Below are 7,911 nucleotides of genomic sequence, written 5' to 3' on the forward strand. Positions count from 1 at the left end.
CAGTAAGAATGGAAAGCAATCTACCTTAGATCATTAAGTGAGTGTAAAGTTAATATTCAACAACTAATACAAAGCACACAAAAATAGAGGATTGGTTTTTAAATTCCTCTAACTCTTTAAAAATAAAATAAGAAAAACATGTATTCTTCTATTCTCAAATCTGTTGATTAAAGTAAACTGCTCATGTTTCTCCACTGTAAGCAGTAGGCTCTTAGGATGCATTTTTTTTTTTCCTTACTCAGGTTTGTCTCTTTGGAGCAGCCTCAGAAAATGGTCACTGCTTTATAGCTTATAGGGTTGCTGGAGTGAGAGAAAAACTGAAACATGCAATCTGAGGAATGAGATGCAGAAGATAAGGTTTGACTAATTGCTGTCTTAAAATGAAAAAAAAAAAAATTAGTTGAAGCCGCCAGATTGGTTATTGGCTAGTTTCATCACTAATCATTGTGTGTTACCATAATGGCCAGATAATTAGAATATAGAACATAAGAGATAGTGATGATCAAGCTGGAATTACTTTGTGGACATTTGGGAAACACATAAATAGTTATAGTCCTTCAAGAATTTCGTTGTGCTACAACTCCAGAGCGTGGCGGTCACTGTGCTGGTTTCCTTTATGCCTATTTTTACCTTTTAAGGTTTAAGTTATTTAGATAAGACCTTTTTAATAGCTTCTCCTGTACTTCTGAAATTGCATTGGTCTTTATCTAAACAAATCTTGAGGTATTTATATCTTTCTGACTCATATGATAATATGTGTGCATATATATACATATACACACACATGTTTTACTCTCCTACTATAATATAGAATCGGTGTTTTATTCACATACCTTTGCTTCTTGATTATAATAGGCACCATTTTTGTTTTAACAATTGATTGTCAATAGGTCTTGATCCTGCTTCTGTGCCTTTTGTATTTCCACTTCTGTTTTGTATTACTTCTACCGTGACTATATGTGTTACAAATAAGTTTTTTTAATTTATTGGCTTATTTATTTGTTTATTCATTTTCTTGCCCACTGGAGACAAAGCTGATGCAACAAGGAGATAAATTTTCCTTCTTTCCCATAACATTTTGTAGCACAGCTTTTAAAAATGTTCTTTTTAAAAGATCTATTCTTTGAATATGATCATTTTTCTTGAGATATAGTTTATACACAGTGAGATGCACAGATCCAAGAGCACAGCTTGATGAGTTTTGAAAAGTGCATAGACCTGTCTAATCTTGTCAGGATATGGAACATTTCATCATCCCAGGGAAAGTTGCCCCAAATGTCTTCCAAAAAAAGTGCTACCTTTCCTCCCAGAGGCAGTCACTGTCCAAATTTATATTAATGGACTTCAGGACATGCTACCCCAAAATATGGCATTTTGGCATTTAAGGAAAGAGCAGAAACAGGAAACTTACTCTCTGACCTTCTCCTGCCCTTCTCCCCTGAAGCAGGTTGTAAAAGAATTCTCTGCCTTTCTTCCAAACTAGGTCATAAGACTTTTCTTTGGAGAGGTACCCTCCTCATACACAGAGAAAAGAAATGTATATGTTTCTGAAGACAAAGGGACACAGTCGAATTTGAACAAACAGGCCTTGCTAGTTCCCCCAAGTTTATTACCATTAGATTATACATATCCTTTTGTCCTTCAACTACATTCCTGCACGATTAGCCACTTCTTCATTGAATTTAGCATAAAAATACACAAGTGTCTATTTCTTTGGGTTTTCATTTCTGAAGGCTCCAACACCACACAAAACTTTTATTCAATACATTTATATGCATTTTGTTAATCTTTTATTATAGGTGACTTAGCTATGAGCCTTGTGATAGGTGAGGAAAAGATACTAGTTTTTCTCCTCCACATTATTGTCATATATTATTTCCACCTTTATAGATTTGTTGGATTATGCTGTCTTGGGTGAAGAGGAATTTGTCTGACAGAGAGTATACTGTTGTGTCAACTTGATAATATTGGGCTTGATTACAGTAGGGTGAGAGACTAACCTTGCTCACTGAGCAAAATTGTGTCAAAGATTTGCACTATATTAGTTCTATAGTTTCGGTTATATCCTGTACATAAGTTGTTATACTCAGAGAATTGTAATAACCTATTTCTATATTTGCCTGAGAAGTAAAAATATTGATATGACTCAGAATATTTGACCTGCTTAATTTCTAACATTAATATTTGAAAAATTTATGTCCTGTAGTTTTTTAACTGAATGTTCCTTTTCTGAATATGTCTTTTCTGGAAAAAACTAATTTAAGAATTAACAGAATAAATGTCATTTACACATTTAAAATACTTGAGTAGAGTTTATCGCATTCAGAGATGGTGTATTAGTAGAAACATGAATATTACAAAGTGTCACGTGTCATTTTGGTATCTTCATTCCTTTCTTCTTAAGATAAATTACTGGCTTAATTTGCAGACATCCTCCCAAATCCTGGAAATGACTGTGGTATGCATATTTCTATAACACATTGTAAATTGAGATGATAGAAAAGCCTTAATTTAACAAAAATCAAGCTATGGTTATTAATTTTTAAGAATCCAAATATTTGTGTTACGTATTTCAAGAAAAACAGATTAAGTATAATAGTATGACTCTTCAAATTTTAAGTGATGGATCTGTGACTTCCATTTCAACAGATATTTTAAACCATGGTGCATCATAAAGATAATTTCATAAAAGTAAGAGTGGAACTCATTGATGTATTTGTGATGCTACAGGCTACACTAAGTACATTATACATGATGAATTTCAAGCATATTCATAGTCATTGTCTACTGTTATCATGTGCTTAGAGTTTTACTAGAGATGCATTTGTAGTTTGTGTGATATAACAACTGGTAAACAACAAGACTCAAATAGACAAAAATAGCTCCCGGTATATAAATCACTATGACTAAAATTTCCAATTGTTCCAAAAAACTATGAGTTGACAGTTTTAAGTGGACTTTCCCTTCTAAATATAACAGTTTTCATTTGACCACTGAATAGGTTCTTGTTGCTTACATAAATAAATAAACGTGCTATAAATACTCACAATCTCGGGCAACATCAAAAATGTTCTCCATCTGTCTTTGCATAGAAAACAGATCAATTTACTATAGTCGAAATTTATTACATATTACGCTACATATGTTTTACTAGGCAAAGATTTCTAAAAACTCTAGAAAATTCAAGAATTAAGGAATTCTCTCTTTTCTGATTTCTTTGCTCTTTCTTCAGTTTCCCCATACACTTATTAAAGCCTAAGGTTTTTATAATGCCAGAAATATTTTAAGTAATCACTAGAAGATCCATGAATTTCTATAATTATCTGATTTTGCACATGAATTCTCTGATTTTACATATATTTTGAGTATAATACAATTATATGGCATGAAATGTTATTCAAATACATTTATAGATAAATTTTATTAAAAGTCAGAGCAGAAGTTGGTACTTCTGATGTAAGACTGGCCTACTCTTCTAACATATCCCTTAATATTTTTGCCTATTTTGTTTTTAATATTGCACTTTCTAAATTGTTATACTGCTAGTTTGCCTAGACAATTAGGTCGCAGACATAAGAAAATAGTGAGTTTAAAATGTTAGCAAGGAAAGGGCAGTACGGCATTTATTTAATTTGAATACTCTGTTTTTAAAATTGCAGTTAACTTGGATGTTAATGAAGGAATTACCTGCTTTGTTTCTGAGGGAAAGCAAATCTGCGTTTTTAACTATTCTACAGCGCCACCTTCTGGAAATGAAATGCTTCTCTAAATGTCAAGAAGCTCCTCGTGATTGTGGCTAAAAGAACTAGGACATGAGAAAAATCATGCCTCATGAGAACTATATATTATTTTCAATCAAATATGTTTTTTCCCTTCAGGAGAATGAAAAAGGACAATAATGTATGGCAAATTCATAATAACAAAATGTTTTTCGACTGCTATACTGGGAATAAAATTCTGTCAATTTCACTTTTTTTCTGTTGGTACAACTAAATAATTAAATTGTTCTGCTTCCATAATATGTGCCATTTTATATTACCTAGATATAGTATATAAAATGTATAAATCTATTTTCAGCATAATAAGAGCAAGCTAATCGTTAGCAGTTGCAGTCGATATTTTCTCAACTAGTGAACTTAACATTTTGTTTGCTTGAGACACGAGAAAATCAGATTTTTCTGACTAATTCTAGTTACACTGAGTGAGCTAAACTTATAATTAGTTAGAGTTAAGATTTGTGTACCAGGCATCCTCCATTACCTCCTTCAAGGAAATATTATTTTCACTGTGATATTATTAAAAGGCTTTTTTTTAAAAGGAACTATTAGTATTTCTTTATTAGTTGGAAGCTTATTTGAGTTAAGATGGGTTTGTAAAGAAAAGTAAAAAGGACAGTTTTATTTCTGAAATTTTAGCTTTGTGAAATGTAAGATGTTTCTGAGTTTTCACTTTTTTAATGAAAAAAAGTTAGCAGAAGGTTTTCAATTTCTAATTTCTGTTTAATTTATAATTCTGGTTGCTAAATGACGATGTAGATATATACTGGTCAAATAATATTAATGGTATCATACAAATGTTTGGCTAAATCTGGAGGAGCAAATTTATTTAGTAGTGAACGGCCACTCCTGCCCATTATAGATATTACTAATTGATCTTGGCTCTATTTCTCACTTAGCCAGGAAGCTGTTTATATAATACTTTGCTTTAAAGTGCTATTCAATTTAATTTATGAAACATGGTTTATGGATTAACCAGGGCCTAGGAGGACCATGAGTAGGATGAAAAGGAAAATACTTGTAGTGGAAGTCAGGGAGAAAGAGAAGCAAGTAACATCAATTTTAAAGAAAAAGTGAAAACGTAGTTACTTTATCAATATAATTTATGTTGGAAATAGAGTTTATAGTCTCAAACTATCTTCAATTAAATTCCACCATTAGATATTCATTCTTCTGAAAGTAATTCTTTTTATTCAACAGTAAATACCTTTGAAAGGTCAAAAACATAATGCTATCCCAGTCACTAACAGTTTTATTAACTTGATTTCTTAAAATAACAGTCACCTTAGAAACATCTTTTCTTGAGTAAGGGTGGTGGCAGGGAATGAAGTGTAACATATTCTAGCACAGTGTACAGTCCAAAAAGAGCAAATGCCATAGGAAGAGAAAATAACAGATTGATGATATTGTCTAAGAAGAAATCCCACAACTTTCAAGCCTATTAGGTGCCAAATACTGTTTTGTGTGTTTAGGATAACGAGAATATGCGCTAGAGTCCTAATAACAAAAAAAGCACCTTACTGGGTCAGAGAAATATGCATAAATGGAGATGTTTGGAACCTTCTCATTTAATTCATTATCATGCCTGGAAGTAGTACAGAGGGTAAAACAACCCACAAATAAAACACATTTATGTGTTTTATGTGTTGCCAGTAAAACACATTTATGCTGAGTAATACATTTAAAAACAATGTATAATGGGTCGGAGCAGAGAGAAAATAAATCGCCCCAAAGAGATATAACACAAGAGCACGGCATGCCCATAAGTGTTGTTCATATATAGTTAAATGACTTTACATACATAAGAAATATGATGACCTTAAGGAGTATTGTTTAGTAATAGAAACGTATAAAAATCAGCCACAGGTGCAAAGTTGAAGAATTCTTTTTTTTTGAGATGGAGTCGCATTCTGTCGCCCAGGCTGGAGTGCAGTGGCACCATTTTGGCTCACTGCAGGCTCCGCCCTGGGTTCACGCCATTCTCCTGCCTCAGCCTCTCAAGTAGCTAAAACTACAGGCGCCCGACACCTCGCCCGGCTAATTTTTTGTATTTTTTTAGGAGAGACGGGTTTCACCGTGTTAGCTAGGATGGTCTTGATCTCCTGACCTCGTGATCTGCCCGCCTCGGCCTCCCAAAGTGCTGGGATTACAGGCGTGAGCCACCGCGCCCGGCCCTGAAGAATTCTGTTCAAATACTGCCCATGTTAATAGGTAAAACATATTTTAGTTGCAAATTGGCTTAAGGAGGAGAGAGGGAGAGAATTTACGTATTTCTAGGTTTATAGAAATTTAAAATTCAAGTGTACAGTTGACTTGAGACACTGCTGGAGCTCAGAATTTAATACCATCACCAGAACTTGGTTTTTCTTTCTCCCTGTCTCACCTGTGCTTTTCTCTGTGTCAACTCCATTCTCAGGTACCGTTGGCAGTTCTCAGGTACCATTTCCTTGGTTTACAATCCAGGTAGTTAGTTTCTGCTTCTCAACAATTCTCAGTAGTTTGAGCCTCACTGGTACAGGAGTTAAGAATAAATTACTTAGGCAGATAGTAAGGGTATGGTAGTCCTCGGTAAGGCTTTCCTTTTTAATGAAAAGCAGTCCCAAATCATTTTCTAACAGAGCAGCCTATGAAGTTGAGGGGCAGACACAGAGAAGCAAGCTGGGAGCTTGCAGGTGTGAATGTGGCAGGAACTAAGAACTAAACATGTTCAAGATGGCGGCTCCATATTCCCTTCCCTTTGTCAGGCATATGTACAGTAAGAAGCAGACAAGATGGTGCTGATCACCTGGAAAGTCCATTTGCATTATAAGATTAGGGTGGAATGACCAGCCTTCCGCTTGCCTGCACTATGTAAACATCATACCTGATGGAACCAATCTGTGGGCCCTATGTAAATCAGACACCACTTCCTCAAACCTCAGACCATAAAATCCTATGCATTGGCCACCAGCTGGTCACTTCGCTAGGAGACACCTCTCTCTATAGAGACAGCTGTTCCTCTTTCTCTTTCTTTTCTCTTCTGCCAATTAAACCACCACTCCTAAACTCCTGGTGTGTGTCTGTGTCCTAAATTTCTCTGGCACGCGACAACAAACACCAGGGTACATACCCCAGATAACGTAGCTGCTTCATCAGTGGCTCTAATTGTCCTGTTTTTCTCTTCCTATAGATGTTGGGCATGTCAAAATAGAGATGTCCACACATCTATCTTGGGAGAAAAAACTGGAGTCTTTCAAGTGTTATAATTCCATAATCCAAACCTGGTTCGCTATTTCTGAGAGGTATTAATAGATGTTCTGCCTATTTCTCCAAAAATTCTATTTAGGAAATGGGACTTACGAGATTTTCCTCTTAGACATCAATAATGAACATTGGCATATTAAAATCTGGGAGAAGTCTTGCAGTGAGAAAAACTTACAGAATTTATTGAGAACATATTATGTTTTATACAACATATGATTTTCCTTCATCAGACCATTGAGATATAGTTTGGGAAATTATAAGACTGACTATCTCAAATGTAAACATAAATTATTCTTGTTATAATATAGCCTCTTGCCATTAAATATTTAAATGATAATATTCCTCTTCTTATACACCAGAATCTCCCAAGAAAACATTTGGTTATAGTATGAGTCTCCAGCTAAGTCTACTGGTGAGGAGAGGTTGTCCTAGACCTGTCCACAAGACAATTCCAGTCTGAATGACTGCCGTATTGCTAATGGTGAATTACAATACTTCCCCATTTGAGGCTTCTAAAACACAGATGCCCACATAATCTCTTAAAGTACTTTTCAGTTCACATGCTTTATCATTTCATCCTCACAAAAATTCTGTGAACAGATTGGGTGAATGAAAATACATCTTCTTTACAGCTGAAAAATTGAGAGTCAGAGGGAAAATGGAACTTGCTTGGAGCCACCAATAAAGAATTATAAATCTGGGGATCTAACCCAGATCTTTGACTGCAAAATAATATTTTATAATGAGCTTGTTTTTGAAAATTGTGATTTCTACCTTTTAAAACACCAATATTATAATCTATAATATATAAATTGGACTCAGTATAATACATCAGATTTACAGCCAGAAGTACTGTGTGTTTGCTTATGAGAAATGGATTCACTTGTGATGG

The sequence above is a fragment of the Nomascus leucogenys genome, chromosome 23 (genome assembly GCF_006542625.1).
Source record: "Nomascus leucogenys isolate Asia chromosome 23, Asia_NLE_v1, whole genome shotgun sequence".
Lineage (NCBI taxonomy): Eukaryota > Metazoa > Chordata > Mammalia > Primates > Hylobatidae > Nomascus > Nomascus leucogenys.